The sequence below is a fragment of the Anolis sagrei genome, chromosome 3, assembly GCF_037176765.1.
Source record: "Anolis sagrei isolate rAnoSag1 chromosome 3, rAnoSag1.mat, whole genome shotgun sequence".
Taxonomy (NCBI): Eukaryota; Metazoa; Chordata; class Lepidosauria; order Squamata; family Dactyloidae; genus Anolis; species Anolis sagrei.
In genome coordinates this window covers 247,839,166-247,856,153 of record NC_090023.1, presented here as the reverse complement: position 1 = coordinate 247,856,153, position 16,988 = coordinate 247,839,166, and the positions used below count along the sequence as shown (strand labels likewise).

Sequence of the window (16,988 nt, the reverse complement as noted above, 5' to 3'; positions counted from 1 at the left end):
TGGTGTCTTTTGTATATTTAGGCATTTGCCTATGTGATACAGTGATTCATATTTTTGAGGAGAAAAGAATGAATTCTAAATCCCAAAAATAACATATAGTGTCTGTTATAATATATAGTTCCTTTGATGGGCCTTATATTTGTGGGTTTTAGATTTCTTTCTCCTCAGGTGAAATAAATCACCAAATCTATTTGAAGACCCAAGGGGAAGACTGATTAACTGAATCAAAGCCATGTTTCTCATGTGGATTTAGCAAATAGGGCAAGTAGGATTATACAGGGACATCTAAAAATAACTTCAAACACAAAGCAGTGTTACATGTCAATGCAGAAAGAGACAGAGAAAGGGAAATGCCATGTCCACACATTGAACAGAAATGAACTGCCATTGCTGTCTTGCTTGATGAGGTTAGTACACTGGAAAGTTTCTGACACAAAAGGACAATTTTATTTATTTTTAACTGAAGTGATTAAGTTGGAATTTCAGCATCAATTTATTTTCAGAATTAAACCATCCATTAAGTTATTAATTAATGATATTAGAAACTGTGGTATATTGCTAATAATTTTTACGTTTCCCAGGAACAAAGCTCATTTCTCTTAGATTTTTATGAAATAGCATTTTTTTGGTTAGACTCTCAAGGTGGGAAAATTACAACATTGTCACAAGAACCAAATTAAGATATAAATCACAATTTCATGATTCAAGTATGGCAGTTTGGTTGATTCCAAAGTCAACAGTATGGGTAGGTATGAACTTTTTGAATATGATCCTACAGGTTTTTACCCTAGACTCATTTGTTCCAAGAAACTGAATTTTGAAGCTACCAATCCTAAGACCTTTGCTAGTATCCATAAGCAGTAAGGTAAAGAAGGACCAGAGGATTGATGTTCAAATCAAAGTCAGAATTCTTAACTGTTTAATTTTCAAAGGCATACCTCTCTTTAACCCTAATCCCCATGAAGACATGTGCCTGCTCATGTGTAGGTTTAATCTTATACTCACAAGCTTCCAGGACCATTATGTGTTGAGCACAAAATTCTATAAATGGCTTCTAATCACATTTTGCGGAATGCATTTTGGAGCTTCTGTGATTGATGTTGTTCTATGCTATCAAGTCATTTCTGATCTATAATGACCCTAAGGTGCATCGATCACAAGAGTGTCACAAGATTTGTTCAGAAGAGATTTGCCATTGCCTTCCTCTGTGATAGGAAGTATTAAATTATCAGGGCTCCCATTCACAGGGTCTCTATAACCGTATCCCGGTACCACATGAACAGCAGCCTTTGGGGATAGGGCTTATGTGCCACATCCATATCCTCAGTTTAGCAGCCAGACACCTGCATAACACTCCGGCTGTTTGGGCCTCCCAAGAAGCCCTAATGAGCTTGTTCAATTGTCAGGAATTCTGGGAGTTGAAGGCCAAACAGCTGGAGGGCCACAGTTTGAGAACGCCTGCTCTAGAGTCACCCGGATTATGTCTTTATTTTTTCAAAGTCTGAGATACTTAATATATAAGCACCCAGCTTACTTCTTTGTTCAAAACTATGTTTTATTTCAATGGATCAATGAAATCAACAATATTCTGAAAGGCAGAATAACTCTTCATTGCATGTATTTTCTAAATGGGTAAAAACAAATATAAGCAATAATTCACATTATATGTTCATTTCTTCCCCATCCACATTGTATTCATCTTTAGAAAAACTTCATAGAGTTTACTGCTGTAGAGATAAGGAACTTGAAATAAAAACATTTTGATATATCAAATACTATGTATATGTATGTATATGTATGTATTTTATATTTTATTCTATATTTTTAAAGTGAATATTGTATTTTTAAATATGTTGTAAACCGCAATGAGTCGCCGTACAGGCTGAGATATTAGCGGTATACAAGTGTACCAAATAAATAAATAAATAAATAAATAAACTATGACTTTCGTGTGTCGCTGAGAGCAGTTCAGGGGAGCCAATGTTTCTATCTGGTAAACTGCACAATGCATCTGGGAAATGACTGGACCTCAGCCAACGTACAGAATCTGGAAAATGCATCTTTCACATTGATGAGGCATTTTACCTCATGCAGTCACAATGTTCTCCTACATGAGCTCCACAGAAATAGTATATGGCCATGGAGAATACTTTCATAAAATCATTAAAAAAAAAACCCCACAGGGACTACCAAGATGAGAGAAAGGGAAGCTTTTAAACCATCTTGTACTGAAGCATATTTGGCTAAGGCAACAGGGGATGAGGAAAGTAGTTGTAAAGCATGACCCAACCCAAAATGGTTGACATTTTGTTGTCATTTCAAAACATAAAATAGGACCCAAACAGTTCTGTCAAAAATTTCCCATCATCAAGCAGTTTTACTGTCGGCAAGAATGAAGATTTATTTAGCTGCCAGGAGTGATGTTCCAGCAATTTTTACGTATCTGAACCACATGCCTTAAAAGCATGTGGGATCATAAACATATATTTCCAAGGTCATCTGTCTTACTTTTGTTGTTGCCTGCACACTTTCTATATTTTTTGCCAATTATCTACGATTTTAAAGTTTTCCAGTAAATCCTTCACACTGCAAAATAATTTTGTGATCTATGCCTCAAAACTTTTGCAGACAATGGATAAATATAGTAAATATATCTAGCATTAATGTAGAGTTATTATAACTGAAAACTTGTAGCTTAAATAGTTTCCACATACTTCTGAGCTTGGTCTGATTCAGCAAGTTATAATTCCAAATATGAAGCCATCATGTCAAGCTATGTCATTCATTTCAGGGAGGCATAAAACCAACACATTTTCAGGCAATGGACTTGTTGCAAGGATCCAGTTAAGAATACCAATGCCCAACAGCAAGCAGATTTTTTCTTTTCCTGGCAGAAGGTACTGTTGTGCTGAACCTTTTAGGATGGTCATCACTGTGCCAGCCCTCTCCTAGCAGGCCTAGAGGGCAGTCTCACAGAGTGTTTCTACACTGATACTATAATGCAGATTGGCTTCACTGTGCAGTGCCTGCACAAATATCTCATGAAACAGTCTAAGCCTGGAATAGTGACCACAGTATCCACTGGATGTGATCCAAACCTAGGCATGTTTTTTTTCTTACTCAGTACGTTGATATGCATTGATATGCATCAGTATGTCCATTCGGGATCAGCACTGGACCATGGCAAGGCACAAGAAATGAGAACAAAGAGGCAGGAAGCAAGATTCCCCATGGAAATGAAGTGGGTTCTCTCCAGGAGGAACACTTATTTACCTGAATTCTGGTGTTTTTTTAAAGTACATCAGAACTAGCAATGTCCTGACAAGTATTTTTGCACTTTCCACTCACTGTTTTGAGCCCTACATGGGAATGTACTCTGGTCCTCTGTAGTATGTAATCTGCTTTATTCTGGATTCTTTAGTTAGTTCTTAATGTACTGTTAGGTTGTAGTTTCATGGGCACTACATCACACATTGGGGTGTATGTTTTGTGGACTCTCTGCCCTCTAGCCAACTTCAAGCTACATTATATGATTTGTATAGATGCACCCATGGTGTCTGCATGAGTCTCACTCCAGATCTTGGGATCAGGTACTGCAAGGTTTGATATTGCCCTATGGCACATGCAAGATCTGGCAGATATATAAGAGCCTGCTCAGATGGTCATCGACCATTTGCGGCCAGCCTCCAGCAGAAGCAAATCACATTGCAGTAGTGTACTTTTTTCTCATCTATTCTGCATCACAGCCTTTCCAGATGGGGAAGCATAAGTAGGTGAAGGAATGACAGGGGAAAGCCCAGAATAGGGGAAGAAGAAGAATCAACACTTCGCTTTGCAACCTGAATCAGAGGAATTTATTTATTTATTTTATCAGAAGCGAACCCAGTATACAGCTGTAATGTATTTTAAAAAACACAAAGTTTAAAAACTTGGCATTATACTAAATGTCCTTTGACTAGAAGCTGCCACTTAGAGTGCCTCTGATGTTGCTGTAAGAAGGTCCTCCATTGTGCAAGAGGCAGGGCTCAGATTGTATTGTAATAGGTGGTCTGTGGTTTGCTCTTCCCCACACGTGCAAATCATGGACTCCACTTTGTGGCCCCATTCCTTAAGGTTGGCTCTGCAATTTGTGGTGCCAGAGCACAGTCTGTTCAGCACCTTCCAAGTCGCCCAGTCTTCTGTGTGTCCGGGGGGGGGGGGGAGTATCTTATTCAGTATCAATCATGGCTTGAGGTTCCGGGTTTTAGCCTGCCACTTTTGGACTCTCACTTGCTGAGGTGTTCCTACGAGTATCTCTGTAGATCTTTGAAAATTATTTCTTGATTTAAGGCATTGGCATGCTGGCTGATCAGAGGAATGAGAAGACTAAATAGCAGAAGTATAAAGGAAGTTGCCAAGTAAACCTGAGAGCCAGAATACTGATAGTAACACCAGTAGGTATGCTGGAAGAAGACCAGATGAAATGAAAAGGAATCTGAGCAAACTGATGGGAGAGAAGATCATTTGTCTTATTTCTTTTGCAATTTTTTTTTAAAAAATGTGCTATTTCCCTCACAAATATAGTAGAGAAAATGAGTTTAAAAGTTTGGATGTTGGAAAAAGTGAAAATAATAAATTCCTCTTTCCAGGCAGATTCATCTATGCAGAGTAAACCCTATTAAATACTTAAAATGTTTAACTCTTTTTGGAACAAACTTAAGTTGAAAGCTGCTGTGTAAATGGCATTGTAATAACACCAAAGAAAGGCTAGTTTGTTTTGCTCTTGGCAGCTGGAAGGTTACTTTCATTATAAACATTCACCAGGGATATGGTTGTAATAAGGCTATGATGGAGCCAGGTTTTTTATTAATATAATAGAGGACAATTATTAGTGTAGAGGGGCAGAACTGAACTGAAAAATGGTACACATCTAATCCTAGGACTTCACTTTTGGACACCTAAAATACTCTAAAATGCAGTCTAACAACTATCAGAAGCAACAAAAAATACAGAGAAGGGTTTTTAGTTCTTTTTAATCCTGAAAGAGAGTTAACAAGGTAAAAGATCGAATAGGCTCTTTCCTCTAATGGAAAGTGATAATGGAGCAAACAAACCCGCTGCAGAAGAAGTGGATAATATTGCTGCAATATCTGTACAGGATTAAAATAATGAGAGTGAGACTGAACATCTTTTACAAGGTATGGCAAACCAATTAGTACTGCTAAAGCAAGATTAGAAGTTGGAAATAATGAAATGGTGAAGATGACTGAAACCAATAAATAATGAACTAAAGGAGATGGATGATAATATAAAAAAGAAATATATATATCAGATGAAGCACAAGATATGGACAAAGCAGTGTGTGCATATAAAAAGGCTGGAGAACCAAAACAGAACAGTGAGTGAAAAATAAAGCTATAGATTTATAGATTCTATCTATGGGTTGATAGAATCTGTAGGGAGGGAAGCTATAAGATTCTTAAATAGCTTAATTTTCTAATACCAGATATGTCCCCCAACAAACCAAAGCTAGTTTTAAAGGGGTATATAGAGCTACACCTTGAAGAGTACCAAGCATTGCAACCCCAAAAATCTGCAATGAGAGACTATTTTCGTAAATAGGTTTGGAAACCTCTGTCGCTAAATTGCATGGAGCATGTAAGATGTAAGATCTGAAAAACACAGAAGGCATACTTTATCATCAGGATCAATAAATCAGCAGAGAGCTAAAATTAAACATTGCTGGGGGTTTCCTTTTTATGTTAACTTTGGTGCAACCTAATTAAAAGAAGAGCTGAGCATTCTGGAAGTCATACACTGGGAACTCCCCAGTGAGATTGGGAACATCAACAGCACAGATAAGGAACCAGAAAAAAGAAAGGGGAGGGTGGGAGAGAGAAGGCTAAAGTGTATGGTGAACATACAGTAAAGTTTTTCCCCTGACATTAAGTCCAGTTGTGTCTGACTCTGGGGGCTGGTGCTCATCTCCCTTTCTAAGCTGAAGAGTCAGCATTGTCCATAGACACATCCAAGGTTATGTGGCCGGCATTAATGTATGGAGTGCTGTTACCTTCTCACTGGAGAGGTACCTATTGATCTACTCACAGTTGCAGGTTTTCGAACTGCTAGTTTGGCAGAAGCTGAGCTCCTTTCGATCAGCAAGTTCAGCAGCTCAGCGGTTTAACCCACTACACCATAAAGAGAAAACAATGCAACCAAGACACAATAAAAATAGATGATTAATACTAGTCTATTTGGTAAAAGGGGGGGGGGGAATACTCAATTGGCAATCCTTTCTCTGTTCCCAGACTGCATCTGACCCTATTTGGAATTAGGGGTTTATATCTGGATTCTTCTTGTTGTTGTTCATTCATTCAGTCGCTTCCAACTCTTCATGACCTCACGGACCATCCCACGGCAGAGCTCCCTATTGGCCATCACCTCCCCCAGCTCCTTCACAGTAAAGCCAGTCACTTCAAGGGTACAATTTGCCCTTGGTTGGCTCCTCTTCCTTTTTCCTTCCATTTCCCCCAGCATCATTGTCTTCTCAAAGCTGTCCTTTCTTCTCATGATGTGGCCAAAGTACTTTGCCTCTAATATTCTTCCTTCCAATGAGCAGTCGGGCTTTATTTCCTGGAGGATGGACTGGTTGGATCTTCTCGCTGTCCAAGGCACTCTCAGAACTTTCCTCCAACACCACAGCTCAAAAGCATCTACCTTCCTTCGCTCAGCCTGCCTTATGGTCCAGCTGTCACATCCATAGGTTACTACGGGGAATGCCATTGCTTTGACTATGTGGATCTTTGTTGCCAGTGTGATGTCTCTACTCTTCACTATTTTATCGTGATTGAACATTGCTCTCCTCCCAAGAAGTAAACGTCTTCTGATTTCCTGGCTGCAGTCTGTGTCTGCAGTAATCTTTGCACCTAGAAATACAAAGTCTGTCATGGTCTCCATGTTTTCTCCCTCTATTTGGCAGTTATCAATCAGTCCGCTTGTCATAATCTTGTTTTTTTATGTTTAACAGGAACCCAGCTTTTGCACTTTCTTCTTTCACCTTGATTAGAAGGCTCCTCAGCTCCTCCTCGCTTTCGGCCATCAAAGTGGTATCATCTGCATATCTCAGGTTGTTAATGTTTTTTCCAGCAATTTTAACCCCAATCTTGCATTCATCAAGCTCCGCACATCACATGATGTGTTCTGCATACAAGTTGAATAGGTTGGGTGAGAGTATACAACCCTACTGTATGACTTTCCCAATCTTGAACCAGTCTGTTGTTCCTTCTGGACTAAGGAAAATTAAATATTTCACAATATTTTTTGAAAGCAATGTGGTCAGATTACTGAGGACTTTATTGCATGAAACAGGTAACCTGGCAGTTCAGCTGAATAGTCATCAAATGCAATGTCATGTTCATCCTGGCGCCAATCTGTCTTCTCCTCATGATTTTCCTGTCCCAAACTAATTTACCTGTCAATAGCTGGGGACAATTCATTAGTATCTCTCAATCCTGTAATAGTATTGTCATTTATCTTGGTATGATGGGTGATATGATGGGTGACTTCCATTTCTGTGCCAGTAATTAGACACCAAAGGGTGGGATTTTCCTCCTTTTCCCCTCTCTTCCCTCCCTTTCAGTATTCCAAAGCTGTCTGTTTTCTGTTCGTTTTATATATTTTGGGTATATTTACCTTCCTTGTTTTTCAAAGCTGGAATTTTGACATTGTTCTAAAATTTAAAAATGGAATAGCATTAGTGCAGGATAGCAGAGTATAGCGAAGTTGAAGGGCTATCCGGGCAGGGTGGACACCACGATCACACCTCCGCCCTTAGATATAGAGCGTGGAACAAAAGGCTAAGCCTAAGTGACTGATGTACTTGATAGAAAATAGCTGCCACCACCTCAGAATTGCCGGCCTGAGGAACCAAAAGGGTGTGATTGTATTTTAAATAAAAGGGTGTTTGAGCTCTTAGACTTCTATGACTGACTAGAGCTTAAAAGATATGATGAGAGAATGATTTTTGAAGGAAACGAATGGATTGAGGCGAACAACAGTTAAGAGTAAACTAATAAAGAGTTTATTTTTAACTTGAGAATAACAACAACTCGATGTAAAGAGTGGTACAAAATCTTGATGCAGTTGCAGTAACTTGGTTGCGTGAACACAAACAGTTCTCCTGACAGAATAACTTTTATTAGTTTTTTAGTTCCGGTATGGTGGCTGGCAGCAAAAACGCTGTGCTGCTCAGCCAAAATCTTTAATCTAAAGGAATCCAGAGCCCCCCCTGACTTACCATCTTCCAACTGGGGGGGGGTAAGAGACCCCGAGCCTCAGGCCCCGATAGAGGGGTGGAAGTCCAGGAAGAGGCCGAAGGAAGCGAGAGAAAAAGCGAAAAAGCCCGGCGAAGAGAGGAGGTGAATGAGACACCCGCCGCCATCTTACCGCGGCCTACTGCTATTGCCGCTGGGCTCGGAGGCCGCTGCCGCTGCCGTCTGGCCCCGTCTGGCCCCGCTGTCTGGCCGTGGAGAAGAGGGTCGTCGCGGGGGGCCACTAGGGGACGGCGAGACTGCCGGGCCGCTGCGGCGGGCTGCCGGGGGACGGCGTGAAGGAGGGACGCCTGGTTTTCCCGCCGGGCCGCCGACAAACCATCAAGTGCCGCCTGAAGGAGGGGCCGAGTGTTGCCTGGCCCCCCGTCGTGCCGCTGGGCCGCCAGAAGGAAAGGCCGGGCCGCTGGGCTGCCGAGTTCACTGCCGCCACCGTCACCAGGCCGCTGATCCATCGCCGCCGCCACCGCTGAGCGAGCCGCCGCTGCCGCTGGGCCGCCGAGCCACCGCTGCCGCCGCCGCTGAGCTGCGGGATTGCTGAGCAGCCGCTCCGGACCACCGCCGCCGCCGGCCGCCGGGTGGGGGGCCGGGCGCTCCCTAGCCCCCGCAACCGCGGCCGGTGGAGAGCCATTGCTTCTGCTGGGCTGCTGGGCCGCAGCTGGGCGGCTGGGCCACTGGCCTGCTTTGCCAACAGGCGAGACCTTCTCTATTCTATCCTCCATTTTAGACGAGCCTACAGCGAGCTTTCCAGGGGCGACCGAAGCCCACCCACCCACCTCCCATCCTTGGGTAAGTCGGCCCGCCAGCATCGAAGGCCGCTTGGAGACCGCTTGGTAGGCCGCTTGGAGACTTGATGCCCTGACCTCCGCAACTGCTGGTGGGAGAATCATCGCTACTGGGCCCCGCTGGATTGCTGGGCCGCTGTTGGGCCGCTGAGTCTTTCCATCTCTGGCGAGCCCGCCTCTACTGCTGAACCTTCCATCTCTGGGCGAGCCCGCTTTGACTGGGGGCTTCGCCTGTGCAGACAATTGTGTGAATCTTTACCAGCCGTTCGCTGGGGGTTTTGTGGGGAGGTCTTCAAGCTGGCTCCCTCGCTGCTATTTCGCTGTTAACTACTGAGCAAAAGTGTTGTCTGTTCTATCTGTGCTGCCCCACCCCCGAGTTACCAACTCCGGAAGCCCATCCGCTGGCTTACAACCCGTCTAAATACTCTGGGGTCATGGCTAGATTGAATTAATTACCATCACTACCATCTATAAATAGGAGTTGTATAATTCCAACCAGTCCATTCCGGACAACCATTACTGTCATTTGCCATCTGTAATAAGATAGAGCACTTAGGCGCCCGCCTCGATGCCAGACTGCACCAGCACTTACGCCCCTTCCCCCGACCCTCTATGCCGCACTTTACTATCATTAGGAGAGCACTTTAGACCTAGCACCTTGCTGAGATCTGCACTTTATTAATGCGACTTTAGACCTTGCACTTTATTAAGATGACTCTGTGAATGTGTGCGGCTGCTAGCTAATTACGATCATTACGCTAACTGACGAACTGCTCCCAATTCTAAGCACTTTATTGAACTGTTCTATTGTAGCAATCCGAACATCAATTACCATCAATTACCATCTGTATTGCTGCTACCCATGTGGTCCCCTGCCCCCATTTGTGTATCGTTCTTGCTGCTTTTTTGTAACGGAGGGGGCAGAAGAGGTGGTGTGTGGGAGCCTATGAGTGAAGATGTGGTGGGGAGGGGGGAGAAGGGAGAGAGAGGATGTTGGCAAGAACCTTTAAGCTTAACAACAAGTGTAGAAGAACGGGATCGTATGGCTCGGAACTGCGGCATGGAGGGGGGGAGGTGTTCCACTAGCCGTGGGGCCCCCATAGAGGTCGTGGTGGGAAGGAGGAGATGCGGGAGACGGAGACCTCGAATTCGGCTTAATTCGGACCGCTTATCCAAATTAACTATTCCCAATCGGTCTCCGAAGGTAAATTGGTGTAACCAGGTGAGCGGGCCCTCTGGCTTGAAGGTGGTGTTGTTGAACGCCAGGTCTGTCAACGGAAAGACATCTTGGATCCAGGATTTAATCCTGGAGGAGCGGGCAGACCTGGCGTGCATCACGGAGACCTGGTTGGATGAAGCGGGGGGCGTAAACCTCTCCCAGCTTTGTCCCCCAGGTTTCTCCGTGCAACACCAACCAAGAGCCGGAGGACGGGGAGGCGGTGTCGCAGTGGTCTATAGAGATTCCATCCATCTAGTCAGGACCCCCATCCCGCAGACCACAAATTTCGAATGCGTCCACCTGAGGGTGGGTGACCGGGACAGAATAGGGATTCTGCTAGTGTACCGTCCACCTCGCTGCACTACAGTCTCCCTACCTGAGCTAGCGGGGGTGGTCTCGAGCCTGGCGGTGGAGTCCCAACGGCTCCTTGTGCTGGGGGACTTCAACATCCACGCCGAGGCAACCCTCACAGGTGCGGCTCAGGACTTCATGTCCGCCATGGCAACCATGGGGCTGTCCCAACAAATAACTGGCCCCACCCACTGTGCTGGACACACATTGGACTTGGTTTTCTGTCAGGGATGGGAGCAAGGTGGCGGGGTGGAGGAGTTGTCTATCTCTCCGTTGCCATGGTCCGACCACTTCCTGATTAGATTTAGACTCACTGCGCCCCCTAACCTCCGCAAGGGTGGAGGACCCATTAGGATGGTCCGCCCCAGGAGGCTAATGGATCCAAATGGATTCCTGACGGCTCTTGGGGAGTTTCCCGCCGCCGCGGTAGGTGATCATGTCGAGGCCTTGGTCGCTCTCTGGAATGGGGAGATGACCAGGGCTATTGACAAGATCGCTCCGGAACGTCCCCTCTCGAGTAACCGAGCTAAACCAGCCCCTTGGTTTACTGAGGAGCTGGCAGCGATGAAGCGAAAGAAGAGGGTTCTAGAGAGCGTGTGGCGCTCAGACCCAAGCGAGCCAAACCGAACACGGTTTGTGTCCTTTTTAAGGGCATATGCCGCGGCAATAAAAGCCGCAAAGAAAACTTTCTTTGCGGCCACTATTGCGTCTGCAAAAAACCGTCCGGCGGAGCTGTTTCGGGTTGTCAGAGGTCTTTTAACTCCCCCAACTTCAGGTGGGAGCCCTGACAACTCGGCAGCACGCTGTGAAGCATTTGCTCGGTTCTTTGCAGACAAAGTCGCTTTGATCCGCGCTGGGCTGGACGCCGCATTAGATGCAGTCTCTGTGAATGTGACACAAGCACCTGCTTGTCCGATTTTGTTGGATTCTTTTCAGTTTGTGAAACCCGAGGATGTGGACAAGATACTTGGAGGAATGAGACCCACCACGTCCATCCTAGACCCCTGCCCATCCTGGCTTCTGAAAGAGGCCAGAGGGGGATTGGCCGAGTGGGTAACGGTGGTGGTTAATGCCTCCCTCCGGGAAGGCAAGATTCCAGCGAGCCTAAAACAGGCTATTGTAAAGCCGCTGTTGAAGAAACCATCACTTGACCCCACTAAATTGGACAACTTTCGGCCTGTTTCCAATCTTCCCTTCTTGGGCAAAGTCATGGAAAGCGTGGTGGCCTCACAACTCCAGGTATTCTTGAGAGACACGGATATTCTGGATCCGGCACAGTCTGGTTTCAGACCGGGACATGGTACCGAGACGGTCTTGGTCGCCTTAGTGGATGATCTGCGCCGGGAGCTAGACAGGGGGAGTGTGTCCCTGTTGGTGCTCCTGGACCTCTCAGCGGCCTTCGATACCGTCGACCACGGTATTCTTCTGGGGCGCCTTGCAGGGATGGGTCTTGGGGGCACTGCTCTGCAGTGGCTCCAGTCATTTCTGGAGGGTCGTACTCAGAAGGTGTTGCTGGGGGACTCCTGTTCAGCGCCGCAGCCATTGATCTGTGGCGTTCCTCAGGGTTCCATCCTGTCCCCCTTGCTGTTTAACATCTACATGAAGCCGCTGGGTGAGATCATCCGGAGTTTCGGGGTGAGGTGTCACCTGTACGCAGATGATGTCCAACTCTGTCACTCCTTTCCACCTGCTACTAAGGAGGCCGTCGAAGTCCTGAACCGGTGCCTGGCCGCTGTAATGGTCTGGATGAGGGCGAACAAACTGAAATTAAATCCAGACAAGACAGAGGTACTCCTGGTCAGTCGCAAGGCCGAACAGGGTATAGGGTTACAGCCTGTGCTGGATGGGGTCGCACTCCCCTTGAAGGCGCAGGTTCGCAGCTTGGGTGTGACCCTGGACTCATCGTTGAGCCTGGAGCCCCAGGTTTCAGCGGTGACCAGGGGAGCATTTGCACAGCTCCGGCTCGTGCGCCAGCTGCGCCCGTATCTTGGGAAGTCTGACTTGGCCACGGTGGTACACGCTTTGGTCACATCCCGCCTCGACTACTGCAACGCTCTCTACGTGGGGCTGCCCTTGAAGACGGCCCAGAAGCTTCAGCTAGTCCAACGCGCGGCAGCCATGGTGTTAACGGAAGCGGGACGCAGAGAGCATACAACGCCCCTGCTGGCCCAGCTCCACTGGCTGCCGATTCGCTACCGGGCCCAATTTAAGGTGCTGGTATTATCCTACAAAGCCCTAAACGGTTCCGGCCCAAAATACCTTGCAGACCGCATCTCGGCCTATGAGCCCACGAGGGCCTTGAGATCATCCGGGGAGGCCCTTCTCTCGGTCCCGCCTGCCTCACAGGCACGTCTGGCGGGAACGAGAGAGCGGGCCTTCTCGGTGGTGGCCCCCCGGCTGTGGAACGCCCTCCCTGTTGAAGTTAGACAGGCGCCCTCCTTGTTGGCCTTTCGTAGAGGCCTGAAGACATGGCTCTTCGAGCAGGCCTTCAATTGAGAGTATCTTGAATGACACTGGAATGGACTAGGATTACGAAATTGGCTATGACCCCAGGACTTGACGAAGCGGATTTTTAGTATAAGTATGTGTTCTGTTGTATTGTTTGGTTTGTACTGTCTAAATCTTTTGTATGCTGTGCTTTTTGTTGTTGTTCACCGCCCCGAGTCGCCTTCGGGCTGAGAGGGGCGGTCAATAAATGCAAAAAATAAATAAATAAATAAATAAATATATCTGAGAATCTCTTTAAACCACTGTTCTACTATTAGACACAGTATTCCCTGGGATACAGACCCAAGACAAATGGCAATAAGGTATCTGTGAAACCTTTACAAGGCTCACTAAGGCACAGCCCTCCTTTACTAGTTCTTCTAACTCAGTAAAGCTCTGGCTTCCTGCCTTCCCCTTATTCCAAATCCTTAGAGATTCTCTCAAAGTACTCTCACTTCTGTCAGTTCCCTGCTCTAAAAATCCAACTCTCTCTGTCTCACTCCCAGACTCAACTCTCTGTCAGATAAGACAGCTCCCTTTCCCTCCATTCAGCTGACTCCACCCCTGATTGTTACACCCAATCAGGAGTCAGCCTGACTCCTCCTCCTTCTTTGCTCCACACCCAGGAGGCCAGCCACTGCCAAGCAGGCTTCGGCCTAGCCAGCTAAAAAGGTAGTTTTATTACACAGAGTTATGAGGGTATGTGGAAGTATGATCGTGGGACATGATTGACAAATTGATGGCTCTGAAGAGAAATGTGATATCGAAGATGCTCAGCCTGGCATCTGCTATCAGTGAAAGCACAACTGTAGTGGAAAAGTCACTTTGTTTAATAGTCCTAAAAATCAAAAGTTAAAATAAGAGTAAACAGATATGATTCAAAAACAGAAATAAGTTTGGGAATATTTTTCTGTTCGATGTTAAGTATGAAAAATGTAATTTTCAGCTGAGAAGTATTTTTTCCTTTCTTTGGCTTTGTTCATATCTGATGCTGCATCATACCTAGTTCTACACTGCATCTCACCAATTTGAACCATAGCTGTTTCCAATTCATGCCCTTCTAGAAGCTTTATCTTTTTCCACCTCAGCTTAAACAACAAAATCCAATGGGTTTTTTAAAAAAATAAAAAATGCACATATGCACATCAAAAAATAAGATTTCTTAGTCACTGTGAGTCAAGGCCACACACTTCATGAGAGAAAGTTTACAGGATGAAGTGCATAATAAAGGTAAGAGAGCATAGTTTATGAGATTCTTTGAACATTTCAAATGTTATCTGTACTTTGAAGAGTATATGATATTTCAGAAATGCAGTCTTAAGAGAACCTGGTAGCCATAAAAATAGATCATCAAAATTCTCTTTTTACATTCTCCAATCAGAGAACAAGGAGATCTGTGACCTCCAAAAGATTATAGTATATCAAATGCTTTGCAAATATAACCACTAAAAAGAATTGAAAATTGTGCATTTTTAGAGTTAGGAACAGTCAGCTGTAAACTGTTGCTATAGGCATGTATATTGATGCTGTAGTGTTAATTCAAATCAGAATGAGCCTAATTTTCTCCTTCATTTTTTATTTATTTGTTTTACAAAATGTTTTGACATGTGATAAAAGCTGTATTACTTTTTTTTTCAGATCTCCTGTCGCCCCACATCCCACTTCACCTCACTCACTGGAGTCCTCATCCCACAAGAGGAAGTGTTTGCCATCTAGCTTCTCCCATTTATCCAAGGCAACACATGAAGCCTCCCATGTTTCCGCTGTAGTGACATGTGCCTCTTCACCTTCCCTTTTATGATGGAACCCCACTGGAAGTTGCAGTGCTTTATGGGATGGAAGCCAGTGGGATCCACTGTAAAATGATAAGTGAAACTGTGCATGCTGCCAAATTCGCCCTAATGTGATGAGGTCCATAGTATCAATTGTCTTTGTTATATTAGAACTGAGAATCGTGTGAATCTGTATTTTTCCTATCTTATGCTAGTATCCTAAGCACAGTTTTACACTGGTATTCATGGTAAATTGGCAGCCACTCTGACACAAAATTGGACAAACTTTAAAAAAGTTAATATTGGTACAATCTATGTTCTTTTGAGATAATATATACACTTCGTAAAAATGTCCCTTTTCTCTGTTTCCATTTCATCTTTTTCCACTTAGTCCTTTGTAATGACATTGTCTTCAGCATTATTCTGTGGTTAGATGGGGCATGAATTTTATTGTATATATGCATGTAAAGTATCCCCTCCATAAAAACCACAAGAATAGCTTTTGACTCAAGACTGAAGATGGCAAATATTGAATGCAGCCCTAGCAATAATGTATTATCAAAGTCAGATGCAGCAAAAAGAGATAAGGTATAATTTCCCATTATTCACTCAGATATTTCAAATGTCTCTGATGAGTTTTAAAAGAAATATTTTAGAAGAGTGGAGCAGCCCAAATCTTGAACGTTTCTCTTCTGCTTTATGTCATAGACAGCAATTCTAAGCTCAAATGTCAGTATCTCAAGACCAACCCTACCTACATTGTAATAATAATGAGACATGGTTAATTTCTGCTTCATTAAATAAAAGGCCCAGTATGCTGAGTCATGGGGATTCAGACAATTTGAACTTCATTTTATGTTTGTAATCCGTCATATGACCAACATATAGTGAAATGCATTTCTATTAAAATGTAACCATTTTTAACTGGACAATTTCCTCTACAATCCATATTATTGAAGTGAGCCCATGCCTGTTTACCCACTTAGCACAAATTATTATTATTATTATTATTATTATTATTATTATTACCTCACTTTTTTCTGCACAAGGGAAGTCTAGGCATATGGCTTTATCACAAGGAGACCTCCATGCCCTTTCGCCAGCAACTGTGGTGAAATAGCAGGTGTGAGGCACGACTCTGTCACCCCATGTGGAACTCCAGTGCAGCATCGCTTCCACCATCACACAGGTGAAGCATCGCCCAAACTAGGCAAAAGTGTGCTAGTTCCATTGGAGCCAGCACAACATGGGAGGTTCCCATGTTCGGAGATAAGAGTCCAAGGACAGTTCAATCCCAATTGGGGGAAGAGCCTCTGCTGGAAGTCACATGAAGTCATGTGATGGTAGGCATGGGGCCTCATCCCCAAAGCAGGCTGGAAGCATCATAGTACACTTGATTTGGTCAGTGTGATGAGGTCCTTAGTCATAAATTATGTAGGGATGTTAAAATCTAATGGGTATAGATAAGTCAGACTCAGTGGTCACTTCCAAATATTACTAAGTTTGGATCAAACTCAGTGAGACTTACCTTTATGAAAGCATTTATTGCAAAAGGTTTCCCCAAAGGAATAGGCAGTGCCACGTGATACTGCTTTCTTATTCCTCCATATGTAGTAACAGATAATTAATGTCATTCTGCTTTAGATATAATTTTTAAAAAGACAGAGGAGATCAGATTGGAAGAAAACAGATTCTGTGTAACTGCTCTTGATCTCATCCTTAGGTAACCTTGGCCTAAATACAATGTAATATGGTAACATTGAGATTTTTATCTTCTCCCTCCATGCTCTCATGTTGAAATTCTGTTCTGAAACGTTTTAGTTGTCTAGAAAGGGTTTTAAAGATATTTAGGGTGTGTGGAGGATTGCAGAAGTGCAGTCGCCATGCTGGATTTTTGTTATTGATTATAATCTTTCTCAGACAGTATAGTTGAAGACTATACCATTTCTCATGAACTGATGCCCTTTCTTTCCTTCCTCCATTTGTCATTCCATAGGTTTGAAAGCCACATTGCCCCCCCCCCCTCCAGCTTCATTCATACATCACTCTCATAGAAGATTACTTTTCT

General features: G+C 44.3%; 1 long non-coding RNA gene across 1 annotated transcript; it reads left to right on the top strand.

The window, feature by feature from the left end:
* Positions 1-320: 320 nt before the first annotated feature.
* On the top strand, positions 321-15,269 carry LOC137096664 (uncharacterized). Its single transcript, XR_010909604.1, has 3 exons — positions 321-407; positions 7,007-7,105; positions 14,787-15,269. It is a non-coding gene; the product is annotated as an uncharacterized lncRNA (long non-coding RNA).
* The last annotated feature ends 1,719 nt before the right edge of the window (positions 15,270-16,988 follow it).